General features: G+C 44.2%; 1 protein-coding gene across 1 annotated transcript in view; it reads right to left on the reverse strand.

Moving 5' to 3' along the window:
• Positions 1-21,158, reverse strand: part of LOC115113735 (receptor tyrosine-protein kinase erbB-4-like) — a 305,373-nt gene that overhangs the window by 240,916 nt on the left and 43,299 nt on the right. The gene's annotated exons all lie outside the window — the stretch shown is intronic.

The raw sequence follows: 21,158 nt of genomic DNA on the forward strand, positions 1-21,158 counted from the left end.
GCCAAAAGTTATTGTGGGAAGCTTGTGGAAGGCTACCCGAAACATTTGACCCAAGTTAACCAATTTAAAGGCAATGCTACCAAATACTAATTGAGTGTATGTAAACGTCTGACCCATTGGGAATGTGATGAAAGAAATAAAAGCTGAAATAAATCATTCTCTCTACTATTATTCTGACATTTTACATATTTTAAAATAGTGTTGATCCTATCTGACCTAAAACGAGGAATTTTTACTAGGATTAAATGTCAGGAATTGTGAAAAGTTTAAATGTATTTGACTAAGGTGTATGTAAACTTCCTACGTCAACTGTATATGCCACTTAGCAGACGCTTTAATCCAAGGCATATATTTTTTTTTACATATGGGTGGTCCCAGGAATCCAACACACTATCCTGGCATCACAAGAGCCATAGTCTACCAATTGAGGTACAGAGGACCATGGCCACCTACATTGGCTGGTGGAGATCTTTGTGGGCTATACTCGGCCTTGTCTCAGGATGGGAAGTTGGAGGTTGAAGATATCCCTCTAGGGGTGTGAGGGCTGTGCTTTGGCAAAGTGGGTGGGGTTATATCCTTCCTGTTAGTTCCTGTCCGGGGGGTATCATCGGATGGGGCCACAGTGTCTCCTGAACCCTCCTGTCTCAGCCTCCAGTATTTATGCTGCAGTAGTTTGTGTTGGGGGGCTAGGGTCAGTTTGTTATATTTGGAGTACTTCTCCTGTCCTATCCGGTGTCCTGTGTGAATTTAAGCATGCTCTCTCTAATTCTCTCTTTCTTTCTCTCTCTCGGAGGACCTGAGCCCTAGTACCATGCATCAGGACTACCTGGCATGATGACTCCTTGCTGTCCCCAGTCCAGCTGGCCGTGCTGTTGCTCCAGTTTCAAATGTTCTGCCTTATTATTATTGGACCATGCTGGTCATTTATGAACATTTGAACATCTTGGCCATGTTCTGTTATAATCTATACCCGGCACAGCCAGAAGAGGACTGGCCACTAGCCTGGTTCCTCTCTAGGTTTCTTCCTAGGTTTTGGCCATTCTAGGGAGTTTTTCCTAGCCACCGTGCTGCTACACCTGCATTGCTTGCTGTTTGGGGTTTTAGGCTGGGTTTCTGTACAGCACATTGAGATATCAGCTGATGTATGAAGGGCTATATAAATACATTTGATTTAATTTGATTTGATATGTTGTATTTTAGCTGTGGGCTGTGTCATATTATATCTGATGGCTGTGTCATACGATATCTGTGGGCTGTGTCATACTATATCTGTGGGCTGTGTCATAAAATAACTGTGGATTGGTACTATAGTATGTGGTGTGCCCTGCATTGTAATGTTATGAACACATTGTATTGTAATGCAGATTTATCAGGAGGTGAAGGGAACCTGAGGGTGCTAGAATTTTTGGAAACCAACAGGTAATGCAGACCATCACATATGGAGAGGAGAGGGAACAGAACATCCCCCCATGTAGGGCTAAGAGTTAGTGTGATTATCAGTGTTATAGGACGGTCTGGCATACTAACACAAAGGTAATCAGTATGCAAATAATAATATTATGCTGTTATTGATTAAATAAAAGGAGTCAGATACTGACACAGTTAAACTGCTAATGTATGTTATATGGGTGGTACTGAAGGAGAGAGCGAGATAAAGAGTGAGAAGGGGGGCAAAAGAGAAACGCATATATCATACAGAATGCTGATAAAGGAGGCTTAGGTAGAAGTAACTGAATATCCTGAATATCCATGGACTACTAGCTAAGTCATAGTCCTGGAAGAGAGAACAGAACAGAAGAGAACAGAATAGGGCAGATTCAGTAGATTAAGTGGGATTTCTTCCTCCCTCCCAACGCTTGCCTAGGCGTTTGTGAGTGGAAGTGTGCCGGGCAGCGGAACAAAACCCTCACTTCAGTCTCTGAGACGTGCCCAGCTTTGAAATTGAGTCCTTCAATCCTCAAAAGAGGTGAGGAGTGAGAAGGGGAACGAGGAGAGAGGGGGAGTGAAGGAGGAGAGAGAGAGAGAGAGAGAGAGAGAGAGAGAGTAGTGAAGGAGAACACAAAGAGAAAGGGAGAAGGAGAGGGAGTGAAGGAGAAAGAGATAACAGAAGAGAAAGGTAGAGCAGCCGTGGCGGGGTACATAGCAGGAGGAGGAGAGCAGTCAAGTGGATCGGAAAGGGTCCCTGTATATTTTCATGCATAATTAAAACTCCACCTGTTCAGAGGGAGAGAGAGAGAGGATGAAGAGAAAGAGGAGAGAAAGGGGAGAGAGAGAGAGCGAGAGAGAGTGCAAGAGAAAGAGAAAGAGGAGAGAAAGGGGAGAGATAGCGAGAGGGAGAGAGAGATGGTCAGAGAGAGAGAGTGATAAGGTTGTAAGGGTGGGTAGACTGAACACGTGTTAGCATGATTACCTCTTCATACGTATAGAGTTGCTTGTGTTTGTTTGTGTGTCCATGTGTGTGTGTTGGTGCGCATATACAAATCATATTGTACAACCAGAAGGAGACCAATTTAAACGTACAAAGTGACTCAAAATATGTTTACCATACATATCACCCTTATAAATATAGTATCTGTGAAATAGGTTCAACATTTTGACAATGCTATCCCTGTCGTTGTCTTTCATCAATGTAAATCAGAGATGGGCAAATGACAGCCAGTAGACCCGCGGATCAATTTCCAAAAACTCAGTCGGGGTTTCAACTTAATGTTGAAAGAATAGTAGAATAGAATAGTAGAATACACCAGGTGAAATTTCTAAATTTGGTTGTACATCAGCAGCTTTTCTCTTGTTATGTCAGTCACCATCAGTCACTTAATTATCCCATGTCAGCTAAAACATGTTTGATTCATAAGTTAGTCTAGCCAGAAACCTAAACTTGTAGTAATCATGGTCGAATCACCAATCGGAGCGTCCACATTGATTCTGTTAGTGACTCTCACTCAGATATCATATTAAAAACTGCAAATGATTCTCACCACCCTATGGCAAATAGACCAAATATTCATTAAGATTTCGCAGTTTTATAACTCATTTATCTCCACCTCATGGAAAATGGGTAGAATAACTGACTGCATATGTTAGTATGGATGTGGTTCTACTGACCTACGAGCCACTGCTGCCGCTCAAATATGTTGTGGCCCTCACCCCCATTAAAGTTTACACATCCCTGATGTAGATAATGAGCCGTATGGACCACAGCTCTCTATGTCACCACCTCTCAGAGTTCCATGACTACATTGGGGTGAACATATTGATTTTGGTCTCTGGTGAGATCCTGTTTAGAGATCTACTGTATCTCTTTGTGGTTGATACTGTGGGGGTGGTTACTGAACCTACCATAAAACAGACCCTTCTAAATGAATGAAGAGATACAGGGTTATCCCACATATACTCATATCACCTTGCCTCGCGTAGCTTTATGCATGTCATGTCTCTGAAGAGTTGTGTGTATCAACAGGTGTTTTAGCTCTAGTTTAAATGTGGCACTTCAACTCCCACAGGGGCTCCTTAAAGGGTCCATGGGCTGGTCGATGACTTCACATGACATTCCCATTCCCCAGTGCATTGCTCCAAGACGTGTGTTAGTGTGTCTGCTCCCACCCTCCACTTCCTAGTGTCTTTGGAGCTCATTTCAAATAGGGGAGGGAGCAAGTTCAAACACCCTGTAGCCGGCTGCTTGCCTTTCATCGAACCTACAGATTGGGGTGTGTTTCTTCCATACTTCACTTATCTGTTTAACAGGAGGATGAAGATGTTTTTATTTTCTCAGCTTTAGCACCACGGGCTACTGGAAATGGTTTCTTAGGTGACATCACCAAATGGTGTTTGGTTTAACACACTTAGGGAACAATGTATTGGTATCTGAAGTGTTAATTCCTCTTCTGTGCCCTTCAGTTCATACTCAGTACACTATTTGGGTTGTTTCTAGGATCTCTCTGATAACATGTACCTGACTATCTTTAGGGCTTTGACATCCCATTCATGTAAGTTGAATTACAGTTTACATCTCCATATCATGCCATGTTATTACCACTTTATTCTGTGCTATAATGTAAAGTGCAACCTGAATGTCAGAGTAGGAGTATCAGAATCAGTCTTATGTGAATAAAGCAGTTGATTCTGTCTCCATACAGTACTATACAAGTCCTGCTTGGTGACTTTGAGAAGTCACAGTGAAGTCACGGTGCTCATAGTGAGTGTCACGCAGGCTGCGTCTGGATGTGTTGTGTTGTGTTTGACAGTGATGGTTTGTGACAGCGCGGCACTCTCTTGTCAGTCTCAATGATGAGCTACCCCCGCAAGGTACGTACATCACAATCACCACAACAAAACTCCATGACACTCGAAACACAGTGGAAGACCTGAATGAGAGAGGATAGACGGACTGAAATGGGAAATAAGTTACCACATACCATACATATGTGTGTAAGAATACACAAAAACTAGAAATCAAATCAAATCCAATTGTATTTGTGACATGCTTCCTAAACAATAGGTGAAGACTAACAGTGAAATTATTACTCCTGGGTCCTTTTCGAAAATGCCAATTAAAGATATAGATAATAAAAAAACTTAGAAATAGTGACCCGAGGAATAAATAAACATCGAATAACAAAAACAAGTCAAAATAACATGGCTGTATACAGGGAGTACCAGTACCGAGTCAATGTGCAGCGGTATGAGGTAATTGAGGTAGTTATGTACATAAAGGTAAGGATAAAGTGACTAGGCAACAGAATAGATCATAGACTAAGCTGCAGTGTGTGTGTGTGTGTGTGTGTGTGTGTGAGTTGCGTCAGTAAGCATGTGTGTGCATGTTATGTGCGTGTGGGCATATGTAGTGTGTGGGTGTGTATGTGTGTGTTGGCGTGTCAGTGTAAGTATGTGTGAATGTGTGGTAGAGCCCAGTGTGTGTGCATAGTGTCAGTTCAAGAGAGTAAGTGCAACAAAGGGTAAATGTAGATAGTCCGGGTGGTCATTTGATTAGCTATTTAGTAGTCTTATTTAGCAGTCTAATGGTTTGCGGGTAGAAGCTGTTCAGGGTCCTGTTGGTTCCAGACTTGGTGCACTGGCTGGAGTCTTAGTACATTTTTTGGTCTTTCCTCTGAAATCACCTGGTATAGAGGTCCTGGATGGCAGGGAGTTCGGCCCCAGTGATGTACTGGCCCTTACTCACCACCCTCTGTAGCGCCTTGCGGTTGGGTGCCTTGCAGTTGCCGTACCAAGCGGTGATGCAGCCAGTCAAGCTGCTCTGAATTGTGCCGCTGTAGAATTGTTTGAGGACATGAGGGCCTATCCTAAATATTTTCAGCCTCCTGAGGGGGAATAGCTGTTGTCGCTCTCTCTTCACAACTGTGTTGGTTTGTCTGCACAATGTTAATTCCTTAGTGATGTTATGCGGATGTAGCCTGTGTAAAGTTCTTACTCACATAGGCTATGGAAGGTGAGATCACACGGTCATCCGGAACAGCTGGTGCTCTCATGCATAGTTCAGTGTTGCATGAACAGTGATTGTGTGTGTATTATCTTGGTTTCTTTCTTCTTGGTTTTTACTCTGATCTCTCTCATCCACCCAAAGACAGGTGCATGTCATAACCACTATACGTACGATCTACCTGCAGGCTACTAGACATAAGGTCATATTTCAACATGAAACAATTCTTAGAAAAGAACTGGGGCATAGTCTCATACAAAAGGTCAGGCTTTGGATGGTCAACTAACATTAACACAGGGGGGTAGATGTCTGTGTATACAGGAGACCACATGAGAGCCATCGCATGTTTTTAGGTCTCAAATAAGAAATGAAAAGATACTACAGTAAATCAGCTGTGCCTCAATGCTTTTCTCTTATCGAACACTGAGGCATTTGCTCTCAATTACATTTTTCAACTCAACATTTCTCACTAAGGATGGTTCTGTCAGTACAGGGGCAGACAGACATGAACGCTTCTGCAGAGTGTGATTGTGTGTGTCAGCATTTCTTAATCTGGCTTCTCTGAAAACACATAGATTAACATGATCTTGACTCTGTCCGCTTAATGTTGTGAAACACACTTTCTGAATCTCTGAGTGTGTATGTGTGCGTACGTGTCTGTGCATATGTGTGTGTGTGTGTGTGTGTGTGTGTGTGTGTGTGTGTGTGTGCTTGCATGCATACATTTGTGTGTACGTGTGTATGCATACCCTTATGCAGAGATAAGCATGGGAAACACTGGATACACTGATTAACTAAACACAAAGATCTCCACTTCATCACAGTAGTCTTCAGACAAATTAAGTGTTTTCTGCATGGTGGCATATAAGATGCGATCTACACAAAACACAATTAGAGTGAGGAAATGAGACAAGGCTCTCCACAGGTCTCCGTGGCTGTGGGTCTATAGAGATGCATCCCAAATGGAACCCTTTTCCCTTTATAGTGCACTATCCCTGGTTAATGTAGTGCACTATATAGGGAATAGGGTTTCATCCTGGTCTATAGATCCCAGGGCAGAAGGAAAGGAGAAAGTGTTGCCAGCCATGCTGAGTAGCACTCCTCAGGGGGTGTGTGTGTGTGTGTGTGTGTGTGTGTGTGTGTGTGTGTGTGTGTGTGTGTGTGTGTGTGTGTGGTGCTTATTAGGGACGGTAGAGAGGGAGACTACACTAGAAGGCTGGAATCAGGGAGGTGGTCCCAGCAGATGCTGTCCCCTTTCATCCTCCTCTCTCCCTCTCTCCACAGGGCCGGAGTAGAGGATGAGAAGGGAGGAGATAAAAGGAGAGGAGAGAAAGAAAGAGACGGGGGCTGTTAAAGACCTGTACCTCAAACGAAAGCGCCCGCCACACACACACACTCCTTATGAGTCACACATGCATTCCCACACCTCTAAATCTGGGTAAGCGGCTTGATTTAAGTAACAGGGAGAATGAAGAGATCGTTGTCGCTCTGCATGATGTCTGGCTTTCATCCTCTCTGCTACACTGTTAGACTGGTGGGCAGAAACAGAGGCTACACCCTAAATGGCACTACTTTTGATGCCTATAAAGAGGTTGGATGTTGTCACACTAATCTGTTTCAACTGTCTTATGCTTGTCTCCACCTCCCTCCAGGTGTCTCCCATTTTCCCCATCATCCCCTATGCATTTATACATGTGTTTTCTGTTTGTCTGTTGCCAGTTCGTCCTACCAGCGTGTTCCCATGTTTCCCATGCTCTAGTTTTTGTTTTTCTTAGTCTTCCCAGTTCTGACCTTTCTGCCTGTCCTGACCCTGATCCTGCCATCCTGTACCTGCCTGACTCTGATTTGGATTAAGAATCTTTGCCTGCCTTGACCTACCAATTGCCTGCTGTCTTGTACCTGCCTGACTCTGATTTGGATTAAGAATCTTTGCCTGCCTTGACCTACCAATTGCCTGCTGTCTTGTACCTGCCTGACTCTGATTTGGATTACGACCTTTTGCCTGCCCCTCGTCCTATAATAATCTCTGAGACTCGTGCTATCCACCTCCTGTGTCTCCATCCCGGTCTTAGCCTTAGTCCTGATAGTACGAACTGGCCATTACTGACCCAGTAGACTCGGAACAGCACTGCAATGCTGTTTCCTCCTCCATGACCGTGCCTTCAATACATTGCTGGAGCAATTCCACGGATTGTCTGTTAGGCAGCCAGCTACTACAGTAACCTCCCAGGCCCTCAGTAACATTGCTGTCAGCAGCGCGTATCTCCAGCCCACCCCGGCTTCCTGAGAACCCCACTTACCTCCACCGGAATGCTTCGCTGGAGATTCAAGAACCTGTCGTGTGTTTCTCTCCCAGTCCTCCCTCATCTTCGAGCTACAGTCCTTCCCTCGGACCGCTCGAAGATAGAGCACTTTATAACGCTAAAGTCCGGGAGGGCTCTCGCCTGGGTTACTACGGTGTGGGAACAACAATCTGCCGTATGCTGCAGTCTGGAGGAGTTTGTGGCGGAGATGAAAAATTTGATTGTTTCTCCGTTGCCCAGGAGAGAGGCTGCTCGGAAGCTAGTCCTGCTTTGTCAAGACTCCCGCAGAGTGGCAGACTATGAAGTTGATTTATGCACGTTGGCTGCCGAGAGTGCCTGGAACCCGGAATCCCTGGAACCCGGATTATCAGAGGATGCTAAAGATTAGCTTGCAACCCAGGAGCTGCCCACTCGACTCACTCAACGCATTGACCAATTGGATCTATGGGTGTCTACGGGAACATATAAGGGAGAGGAGTTCTGATTCCGGTCCCACTCGCTCTACCAAGGATCCCACCTTGCCTAAAAGGAATTCCGGAAGTCCCCGGTGTCTACGTTACCAAGGAATCCGAGGTTACCTGAGTTCCCCTGGGAATCTCTGAGGTCTGCCGACTCGCCCCTTCCGGAGCCTATGCAGCTCGGCAGAGCTAGATTGTCTCCTGCTGAACATTTACGCAGACTTAACACCAAGAGTTGTCTGTATTGTGGGACTACAGGTCATTACGTGTCTACCTGTCCATTAATAGACCAGGCCCACCAGTAGGTACGAGCACGCTGGTGGGCCATACGGAGAATTTTCCATCTCCCCTTACTCATAACGCCCCCCATGCCATCCTGCTGTCTAGTGACCGGTCGAAATCTCTCCAGGTACTCATGGACTCTGGGGCAGACAAGAGTTTTATGTACACTACCCTGGTGTCAGAGCTGGGTATCCTTACTCAACCCCTCTACATTCCCACGAATGTCAGAGCACTGGATGGGCGCTCTATAGGCAGAGTCACCCACAATAAGATTCCTATCAACTTATTTGAACCCTTTGACTGGGGTTCAACCTTCTCCCGGGACTACTCCACCCCGGGGGCGGCTGTATTCTCTGTCAGATTCGGAGACCAAGGCGATGGAAACATATTTTGGACTCCCTGGTTACAGGGTGTATCCCAGGGTGTATCCGTCCTTCTGCTTCCCCTGCTGGCGCAGGGTTATTCTTTGTGGAGAAGAAGAACAAAACTCTGCATCAGTGTATCGACTACCGGGGCCTTAATGACATCACGGTTTAAAAAATGTTACCCGCTACCACTCATTGCCTCTGCTTTCGAGACGCTCCAGGGGGCTACCATTTTGTTGTTTGTCCCGGACGCTGCCTGTTCCCCGGTCCTGGTCTCATTCCTCCAGACTTGGCTGCCACCCGGAATCCCGTCAGACACTGGCATTTGTGCGACACTGTTTTTGGTGACCCACCATGGCTCCTGACGTCTCTGCGTTCTTCGCCGCCTGCACTGTTTCTGCTCAGAATAAGACTCCGCGGCAAGCTCCGTCTGGTCTCATATATCCTTATAGTCTTCCAGATCAATGGACTTCTGGTGGACATGGTGTCCGAACGCGGTCCTCAGTTCTCGTCCACCCCGCCCAACTTCCAGTCAGAGCGAGCCAATTAGGACCTGGAGACTACTCTTGGTTTTAATTTATTTAATTGATTTCACCTTTATTTAACCAGGTAGTCCAGTTGAGAACAAGTTCTCATTTGCAACTGCAACCTGGCCAAGATAAAGCAAAGCAGTTCGACACATACAACAACACAGAGTTACACATGGAATAAACAAACATACAATAGAAAAATCTATATACAGCATGTGCAAATGAGGTAGGATAAGAGAGGTAATGCAATAAATAGGCCATGGTGGTGAAATAATCACAATTTCAAAATTAAACACTGAAATGATAGATGTGCAGAAGATGAATGTGCAAGTTGAGATACTGGGATGCAAAGGAGCGAGATACATAAATAAATACAATACGGGGATGAGGTAGATTGGATGGGCTATTTACAGATGAGCTATGTACAGGTGCAGTGATCTGTCAGCTGCTCTGACAGCTGGTGCTTAAAGCTAGTGAGGGCAACGGAGGGCAGCGGCAACGGTGAGACACTTGTTTCTGGACAGTTGCATTTTTAGAAGTAGAAGCTCGAAATGTTTTGGTACAGACCTGGATAGTAAGACATTTCAGGGGTTTTGGTGGTTTTCCTAAGGCCAGGACTTAGACACGGCTAAGACATCCGCGTTTGCAGAATGTGCTAAAGCAGTGAATAAAGCACACTTAGGGAGTAGGCTTCTAATGTTAACATGCATGAAACCAAGGCTTTTACGGTTACAGAAGTCAACAAATGACAGCACCTGGGGAGTAGTAGTGGAGCTAGGCACTGCAGGTCCTGTATTAACCTCTACATCACCAGAGGAACAGAGGATAAGTAGGATAAGGGTATGGCTAAAGGCTTTAAGAACTGGCCGTCTAGCATGTTCGGAACAGAGAGAAAGGGAGCAGGTTTCCGGGCACGATAGCATAGATTCAAGGCATAATGTACAGACAAAGGTATGGTAGGAAGAGAGTACATTGGAGGTAAACCTGGGCATTGAGTAATGATGAGAGAGATATAGTCTCTAGAGACGTTTAAACCAGGTGATGTCATCAAATATGTGGGAGGTGGAACAACATGGTTGGTTAAAGGCATTTTGAGCAGGGCTAGAGGCGCTACAGTCAAATAAGACAGTAATCACTAACCAGGACAGTAATGGCCAAGGCATATTGATATTAGGGAGAGGTATGTGTAGCCAAGTGATCGTATGGGTCCAGTGAGTGTTTGGGCTCGCTGGGGACACGGCGATTCAGACAGTTAGCAGGCCGGGGCTAGCGAGCTAGCATAAGGGCCTTAGAGGGATGTCGCGATGGGGGAAAGTCTGTTTTTGCCTCCTCGTGCGGTGAAGACGATAGACCAGTTGTGGAATTAGTAGGGTTCCAAGTAGCAGAGGGGATATAGTGGTCCAAGAACTGGCCGATGGATCAGCTAACAGTCCAATATGCTATAGATAGCTAGCAGGCCGTGGTTAGCAGAATTGGCCTTCAGGGAACGTCGCGCCTGAGGGGCCTGTTGGGATCCTCGGGCAGATTATGTCGGTATTCCAGTCGTGAAGGATCGGCAGTAAAAGGGGTCTGGATATTGTAGACGAGGAGTGGGCTTCAGGAGTAGCCCAGGAGCCCTAGCCGGGAGATGGGTCTAGCATAGGCTAGCTCCAGCATAGTTGGTGCTCCGGAATGGAAACGTTAGCCAGTAGTCAAACCAGTATGCTCTGGTTTGAAACGCGTTGTACGAACTGGCGAGAGCTTTCCGAGCTAAAGGTTAGCTGATGACCGCTAGCAGTGATTAGCTTACTGATAGCGGGTTGCTAGTTAGCTAGCTAGCTTCAGTTGAGGTATTCCAGTTCGGAGGTAAATAGAAATACTTTAGAAAAAAAAATCTGATCCACGCCACATTGGGTGAGGCGGGTTGCAGGAGAGTATTTTGAAGTTGAGGTTTAGGAGAAATAATTTAAAAAATGCGAAGAAAAAAGGTATAAAAAGATATATACATGGGAAGAGACAAGACAAAGACAAAGACATCTGACTGCTACGCCATCTTGGAAATCTTAGTTGCCTCGTCACCACCAACCCCACCACCTGGAGCCAGCATCTCGTGTGTGTGGGATACACCCGCAAAACCCTTCCCTGCTCGGCCACTGGTCTCTCGCATTTCGAGTGTTCAATGGGATATCAGCACCCACTCTTCCCTGAGCAAGAGGTCAGCATACCCTCAGCCCAGATGCTTGTCCGCCGCTGTCGCCGTACCTGGAAGAGAGCCGGTCCGCTCTTCTCAAGACCACCTCTAGGTATCGACGACAGGCGAACCGCCACCGGACCCTGGCTCCCCGATATTGTCTCGGGCATAGGGTATGGCTTTCTACTCGGGATCTGCCCCTCCGGGTGAAGTCCCGCAAACTTTCCCTCTGTTTTATCAGTCCTGTCCCCATCTCTAATATTCTTATCCCCTCTGCTCTTCGTCTTCTGTTGCCCTGCACCCTCCGTATACATCCCACTTTTTATGTGTCTAGGATTGTGTCTAGGATTATTATGACTTTGTTTTAGATTGTGTCCTATTTACATAGATATTGTCTTATGAATTGTATATGCAGGGCTCCCTTGTGAACGAGACCCTGGCCTTAGTGGTGACTCTCTGTTTAAATAAAGGAGAAAAAAATGTTTTTAAACTGAGGAACTGCAGGCTGCCATTAGTAACTAAATTATCATTATAACTTCCTCTGTGTGTGATTAAAGAATAATCGGTTCAAGGACATGCATCAGGTGTATTAGGAGCACCTATTGCTACCATTGACCACGAAGATTGCCATTTTTCTAACAATGCCTGCAGGACTGTGGTCGGCCTTGAAACTCTATGGCTTCAATGAGAGGGGGCAGTTGTTATCCCCTGGCTGGCACACACACAGGAACACACACGTGCACGCACACACACACACACACACACACACACACACACACACACACACACACACACACACACACACACACACACACACACACACAGCAAGCATGCAAGTACAAAGACACACACACATGCAGGCAGGTACGCACACACAAGCACACAAGTACAGAGGTACAGACACACGCAGGAACGCACACACACACAAACACCGTCTGTGCTGTTGACTGTCTCTGTCCGCTAGATGAAGTTTTCCCTCTCCTCCTCTAACACAGCTCAGCGAAGTCTATCATCAATGCAGTTCAAATCCAGAAGGTTTAATGATAGACAAAGAGGCCCCTGTTTAAAGCCAACCTTAATTATAGTGTTTTACACCGACTGCTTCTAGCCATGCCTGGTACTGAGAACAGATATACCCCCCCTCTCTTTCTCTCTCATCTCTCCAAATTGAGCTGAAAACCTTCTGTCATCAAAGCCGACTTCTACCAGGGAGACAGGAAATAAATGGCTGTGCACTCGCTGTAAGATATCAAAGGCATTTGTACGGGAACCACGGGCATATTTCTCCTATTACTCTGCTGCATCCCTTGAGTAATAGGTAATAGTTGGTCTAGTGGTATGAGGTTATACTCAACTCAACAGAAGGAGACCAAATGGTGCTCAGAAAAGGCTTAGTGTCAACCAGGAACCAGTGGATATGATGCCTAACTACTACAATAACACTGACATCAACGGACAACTAAGGGCACACTGAGTTCAATAGGGGATATTCTATTTAAATAGGTGGTCAAAGATGGAGAACAGACAAAGGACTGAGTGAGACAGATGAAAGGGAGGGTAAGAGAGATAGAAAGAGAAAAAGAGGGTGAGAGAGATGGAGAGGTAAAGGTAGAGAAAAATAAATGGAGAGGTAGAGTTGCTCTTCTCCTCCACGTGGGACTGTGACTCCATCATTGCAGTGGTAATGAGCAGACTCCTGTAGGAATTCTCCAAATGGAGTAATTTATAATTGATTCAGTGCATTAATTACTGTGGCGGTCAGGCCCATGTCATGGTTAATATTACGCTGATCTGATGAGGACGAGACCATCCGTCCGCTGAGGGAGGAATCGTTTGGGTGAACTGCAATTATTCAATTACGCCACTACACTGCCGTTACACTTTCAGCTGTAGAGTCTTAATCTGACCGTAATCACCTTCTCAACGCACACACAGGATTGTGGGATAGGATGGATGCCAGCTGAAGCTCAAGCTCATAGTACAGCAGAGCAGGAAGTCCATGGTCTATGGTCTCACTGTTTATCAGGCCTGACCCTGTACCCTGAAAACAGGCCAGTTGACTCCTTATCCATCTTTCTTTCATGACTGGACGTTTTGTCTCCTGAACCTGATAGTAAGTGGATGTGCGTACACTATTTCTGAACCTATTGACTCCATAACCCCTACAGAAGAAAATCAGTGGAGATCAGAGACACTACAAAGTACATGATCATTCAGAAACAGTATCGAATATGTTGCTGTTCCAAATCATGTTAATAGATGAAGTAACAGAGGTGTTTTCCTGAAACCTGAAGACTTGCGTTGGCTCCCAAGGCTTTAGCTCCGTGTGCTAAGACAGCCCCCTGTCATGCCCCAGTCTGTCACATTTACATAAAGCTCTTCCTGAAGAAGATGAAAGGTCAGACAACAATAATCCAAAACCTTTGTCACATGTACCTGTATGTATGCAATTTAACAGGTGTTATTTTGATATGTTAATGCTATTCACCATGTCATCTGATAACGCTGGACCAGCGATGCAGCCAGCTGTCAAAAACATAAATATTGTTGACTTTCAACGACTGCAAGGTTGTGAAGTATGTGATGCGGGGAGCCGGGCCCCGAGGGTGAGACTCTCCACATCGGCGAAACATAAAGCCGTAATTTCAGAGTCACTTAGCACTGATTGTGTCTGAATGGATTTTCCCTGAAGATAACAACAATAATATCGCCTCTAATAAATCCACTTCTGAAACGGACGGTGGAGGATGGTGTGGTGATTTTGAGAAGAGGGCCAGGCCGCCTCTGAAACAAAACGCTGAGAGAAGAGAGAGGGGGCATTGTCCTGAACTCTCCCTTTGGTCCTCCTGAGGACAATGACAAGCTGAAAGCTGGACTCTGAATAATATTTAACACATATAATAGCCTTACCAATAATGACAAAAAGAGTGGCAATTCTACACAAATAAACTGCAATCTGATCATTTGATCAAAATGAACACTCAGGACATGTGTGAGCCTTTTGAAACCAGTACATATTGTTGGCGCTTTTCCAAACAGCTTAGTGTGACAGGCAATGTGTTGACCTCTACTTGATGACATGGAATATCATTCCAGCTCCCTTGTAGTTTGTCATCTCTGGGGAATTACAGATCACCCTGTAAAGAAGATGATGGTAAAGAACTATGCTCTGACAACAACACTATTGCCAATGAAAACCTGACTCATATCCACGTCAACACAAAATCAAACCACTCCAAAATATTCCTCATGGAGGTGAGATAACATAGCAGAATGTCTTTCTTCTTCTGACCTCTTCATTTTGATTGCTCCTCCAACAATAACAAGCTTTTCTTTTCTATTCCTTGAGTCTCAAACCAAGAATAACTTTTCCTCTAATCTCTCCATCTATCCCGATTACAGTTGGTCCTCCATTAGCTCTGCAACAAGCCCACATGTGCACGGCTGGCACACTCCACCGCAGGAAGATATTATGAGCAATTTTAAGCACCTGGATCCTCATTCCTGCAGCACAACAAGAGGAACAAATATGTTTTCCTTTCTTGATTGCTTTTTAGATGGCAGAACAAGGTCGTCTACCGAATGAGTCAGCTGTGACTAAACTGGTAAGGGGTGTTGAAGGACTAATAGGGGCCATTCTTCCATATGGTCTAAGGAAATCACAATACCCCAGGGCAGTGAAAGGGACATTGCCATGCGCAGGGTGCCGTGTTTCGGAATTAACGTTAAACAGGTGTCCTGACTCTCTGTGGTCATTAAAAATCCCATGGCACTTACAGCAAGAGTAGGGGTCTTAACCCCGGCATCCTGGACAAATTCCCGACATGGCCCCTTTCAATCATGGCCACCTAATTATCCCCCTGATTCCTAATTGGTAAACAGTGCTTTCATAAAGTATTCACACCCCTTGACTTTTTCTAAATTTAATCAATTTAAAGTTGACAATACCCCATTCTGTCAAAGTGGAAATATGTTTATTTTTTATTAATAATTAAAAATGAATAGCTGAAATGTCTTAAGTCAATAAGTATTCAACCCCTTTGTTATGACAAGCCTAAATAAGTTCAGGAGTAAAAATGTGCTTAACAAGTTACAAGGACTCACCATGTATGCAATAATAGAGTTTAACATGATAATTGAATTACTACCACATCTCTGAACTCCACACATAATATTACATTATCTGTAAGGTTCCTCAGTCGAGCTGTGAATTTCAAACACAGATTAAACCACAACGACCAGGGAGGTTTTCCAATGCCTCGCAAAGAAGTTCATCTATTGGTAGATGGGTAAAAATAAAACAACAGACATTGAACTTCCCTTTGAGCATGGTGAAGTTATTAATATCACTTTGGATGGTGTATCAATACACCCAGTCACTACAAAGACCAAAGATACAGGCGTCCTTTCTAACTCAGCTGTCAGAGAGGAAGGAAACAGCTCAGGGATTTCACCATGAGGCCAATGGTGACATTAAAGCAGCTAAAGAGTTTAATGGCTGTGATAGGGGAAAACTGAGGATGGATCAACAACATTGTAGTTACTCCACAATACTAATGTAATTGCCAGAATGAAAAGAAGGAAGCCTCCACAGAATAAATATTTAAAAACATGCATCCTGTTTACAACAAGGCACTAAAGTAATATTGCAAAAAAAATGTGTCAAAGTAACTTAACTTTTTTTTACCTCAGTCCAAAGTGTTATGTTTGGGGCAAATCTTATACAACACATCACCAGACTATTTAAATTGACGCCCCCTCCATTTGTTCTGTACACTGCTGCTACTCGCTGTTTGTTATCTATCCATAGTCACTTCACCCCTACCTACATGTACAAATTCCCTCAACTAACCTGGACCCCCGCACACTGACTCGGTATTGGTACTCCCTGTATATGACCTCGTGATTGTTATTTTATTGTGTTACTCTTTATTATTTTTTACTTTAGTCTATTTAGTAAGTGTCTTCTTAACTCTACACTTGTTGTATTCGGCACATGTGACAAATAAAGTTTGATTTGATTTGGGGAGTACCACTTTCCATATTTTCAAGCATAGTATTGGCTGCATCATGTTATTGGTATGCTTGCAGTCGTTAAGGACTGGGGGGTTACAGGATAAAAAAAACTAAACCGAATGGAGCTAAGCACAGGTAAAGTCCTAGAGGAAAACCTGGTTCAGTCTGCTTTTCACCAGACACTGGGAGACAAATTCACCTTTCAGCAGGACAATAACTTAAAACACAAGGCCAAACCTATACTGAAATTGCTTACCAAGAGACAGTGAATGTTCTTGAGTCGCTGAGTTACAGTTGAAAATCTATGGCAAGACGTGAAAATGGTTGTCTAGCAATGATCAACAACCAATTGGACATAGCTTCATGAATTTAGAAAATAATATTAGGAAAATGTTGCACAATGCAGGTGTGGAAAGCTCTTAGAGACTTACCTGGAAAGACTCACAGCTGCAATCGCTGCCATTGGCATTTCTACAAACCATTGAGTTAGGGGTGTGAATACTTATGTAAATGAAATATTTCTGCATTTCATTTTCAATACATTTGGAAAATTTAGTAAAAACATGTTTTCACTTTGTCATTATGGTATATTGTGTGTAAATGGGTGAGAGAAAAACATATATTTAATGCATTTTGAATTCAGGCTGTAAGACAAGAAAATGTGGAATAAGTCAAGGGGCATGAATACTTTCTGAAGGAAGTGTACATCACTCCTCACCTCTCCTCCATGATAGCTGTGGTGTGTGGTGAGCATTCTGGCACAGAATGGTTGCCGTGCATCACCGAGGTGGGTGCTACACCTTGGTGGTGGAAGAGGTGAGCTTACCCCTCATACTATGTAGAGCTTTTTGAGCACCTGCTGTAGTTGGGAAGGCACTACACTACCATTCAAAAGTTTGGGGTCACTTAGAAATGTCCTTGTTTTTGAAAGAGTCAAGGGAAGTCTTTTTCTTTTTATTGGCTACATTTACTTTACTCTGGACAGTGACATTAGTGAGCAGAGTTTTCTAAATATCCACGATGTTGCATGGACTAGCTCCGAGTGTACATCAGAAACACATCTTCTCTTGTATTCACTACTTTGACTTTAGATTTGTAGAGTGGGGTGATGTTGCATGGACTGGCTCCGAGTGTACATCAGAAACACTTCTTCTCTTGTATTCACTACTTTGACTTTAGATTTGTAGAGTGGGGTGATGTTGCATGGACTGGCTCCGAGTGTACATCAGAAACACATCTTCTCTTGTATTCACTACTTTGACTTTAGATTTGTAGAGTGGGGTGATGTTGCATGGACTGGCTCCGAGTGTACATCAGAAACACTTCTTCTCTTGTATTCACTACTTTGACTTTAGATTTGTAGAGTGGGGTGATGTTGCATGGACTGGCTCCGAGTGTACATCAGAAACACATCTTCTCTTGTATTCACTACTTTGACTTTAGATTTGTAGAGTGGGGTGATGTTGCATGGACTGGCTCGAGTGTACATCAGAAACACATCTTCTCTTGTATTCACTACTTTGACTTTAGATTTGTAGAGTGGGGTGATGTTGCATGGACTGGCTCCGAGTGTACATCAGAAACACATCTTCTCTTGTATTCACTACTTTGACTTTAGATTTGTAGAGTGGGGTGATGTTGCATGGACTGGCTCCGAGTGTACATCAGAAACACTTCTTCTCTTGTATTAACTACTTTGACTTTAGATTTGTAAAGTGGGGTGATGTTGCATGGACTGGCTCCGAGTGTACATCAGAAACACTTCTTCTCTTGTATTAACTACTTTGACTTTAGATTTGTAAAGTGGGGTGATGTTGCATGGACTGGCTCCGAGTGTACATCAGAAACACTTCTTCTTCTCTTGTATTAACTACTTTGACTTTAGATTTGTAGAGTGGGGTGATGTTGCACAGACTGCCTTTGAGTGCATTACGCTTGGCCTGCAGAAAGAACTTATTCCGATTGGCTTAATTTGCTTAACATTTGGACACGGGGAGAAAGTGACAATGCTTTGTGAAAATACTTGGTGCCGGAGTGCCATAGATTATCTTTGGTGGTCGCACAGACAGCCTCTGAGTTGCAAGCCGCATAGTGGCAGTAGCTAATTAGATGTCTAATCCAGAGTGTCTTTCATGTCCGGTGTAAAATCAAGCTGAGCTACGGGCCAGGCCGCAGCGCTACATCTTTAGTCTCCGTTAGCATGACAGAGAGATTGTTAGTCTGCGTCTCAAATAGCATCCTCTTCCTTACATAGTGCTTTACTTCTGGCCAGTGTCCTTGGGCTGCCATAGGGTGCCATTTGGGACTCAGACAGGTTGTTAGGCTGGGTACCTCCAGGGGAGTCGCAGCTAGAGCCCAGGCCAGGTCACACTTAATGGCCGTAACAACATTATTAGCTAATAAAGGTTGATAGCCCTCACTGGTCTATAAATTTAGGAGAGCAGGCAGGGCAAAAGAAGCAGTGGGCGCTTCGCTTGTCGACTCGCTGTCCGGATTTATCTCTCCAAGTCCCAAACAGCAGAAGTAGATGGTGGCATTACACAGGACAGCAATGCAGGGGTTGGGTTTGGAGCATGTTGAAGTGACAGTCCACTGGCCTTGATTATGGACGACCACAAACAATGATTTTATTGATGAATTTGTGTTTTACTTGGTCAAAACAAACTTAATCTAATAAAAAATGTAGCCTGTTATGACACCAGCCTAAGGGGAAGGCCTTCATGTCATACCAGAAGAATACATCACGAGCATCACTCACAAAGACAGAGAGAGAATGAGGGAACTTGGCTCTACAGAAAATAAATTAATAACAATCTTTCACAAGTGGGGACAGATGAAGAATTCAGATCGATGACTGATCCAGTTGGCTGCCCTGTCCTGGTGCAGACAGAAGCAGCGAAGCAGTGCACAGAGCCTACGGAGTTGACATTGGCACACAACCCATTCTCTCTCTCTCTCTCTCTCTCTCTGTTTAATTAAGATGCTCACGTTTCAGTGCAGAATTAGAGTGCTGCATTGATTTGATTGTCAGCAGTGCAAACTATGCCATCTCCTTTATAAACACGACTCACAACTCAATATAAACTGATCCAATAAACTGATGAAACATATTTAGTAAATTCCCCCCCCAAAAAATCTAAATAATCAAATACTACCTACTGTTGCAATTCACTGCAAATAAATAATTATTTAACAAAAATAATTCATTTTAAATTTAAAGTTTTAATGTCACATGCACGAGTACAGTTAAAGGCCTTTCTTGCAAACTCCAAACCCACCGACAGTAATCAATATCGCAAAATGTTTACATAAGGTAGAACAGAAACAAAATAAATGAAAAGGAGAACAGGAGAAGGTACGAAACTACAGCGCCTTCGGGAAGCTTTCAAAACCCTTGACTTTTTCCACATTATGTTACGTTACAGCCTTATTCTAAAATGTATTTCATTATTTTGTTTTCCTAATCAATCTACATACAATACCCGATAATGACAAAGCAAAAACAGGTTTTTAGAAATGTTTGCTAATTTAATCAAAATAAAAAACTGAAATATTACAATTAATACATAAGTATTCAGACCATTTAGTCAGTACTTTGTTGAAGCACCTTTGGCAGCGATTATAGCCTCGGGTCTTCTTGGGTATGACGCTACAAGCTTGGCACACCTGTATATGGGGAGTTTCTCCACTTCTTCTCTATAGATCCTCCCAAGCTCTGTCAGGTTACATGGATAGCATTGCTGCACAGCTATTTTCAGGTCTCTCTCTCGAGATGTTAGATCCGGTTTAAATCCAGGCTCTGGCTGGGCCACACAAGGACATTCAGAGACTTGTCCTGAAGCCACTTCTGCATTGTCTTGGCTGTGTGCTTAGGGTCGTTGTCCTGTTGGAAGGTGAACCTTCACCCCAGTCTCAGGTCCAGAGAGCTCTGAAGCAGATTATCATCGAAGATCGCTCTGTACTTTGCTCTGTTCATCTTTGCCTCGATCCTGACTAGTCTCCCAGTCACTGCCACTGTATAACATCCCCACATCATGATTCTGCCACCACCATGCTTCACTGCAGGGATGGTGCCAGGTTTCCTCCAGACGTGAAACTTGGCATTCAGGCCAAACAGTTCAATCATGGTTTCATCAAACCAGAGAACCTTGTTTCTAATGGTCTTGAGAGTCTTTAGGTGCCTTTTGGCTAACTCATAGCGGGCTGTCATGTGCCTTTTACTGAGGAGCGGCTTACGTCTGGCCACTCTACCATAAAGGCCTGATTGGTGGAGTGATGCAGAGATGGTTGTCCTTCTAGAAGGCTCTCCCATCTCCACAGACGAACTCTAGATCTCTGTCAGAGTTACCATAGGGTTCTTGGTCACCTCCCTGACCAAGGCCCTTCTCCCCCGATTGCTCAGTTTGGCCAGACAGCCAACTCTAGGAAAAGTTTTGGTGGTTCCAAACTTCTTCCATTTAATAATAATGGAGGCCACTGTGTTTGACACAATCCTGTCTCGGTGCTCTATGGACAATTCCTTCAACCTCATGGCTTGGTTTTTGCTCTGACATGCACTGTCAACTGTGTGACCTTATATAGACGGGTGTTTCCTTTC

This window comes from Oncorhynchus nerka, linkage group LG1 (assembly GCF_034236695.1).
Source record: "Oncorhynchus nerka isolate Pitt River linkage group LG1, Oner_Uvic_2.0, whole genome shotgun sequence".
NCBI classification, from domain to species: Eukaryota; Metazoa; Chordata; class Actinopteri; order Salmoniformes; family Salmonidae; genus Oncorhynchus; species Oncorhynchus nerka.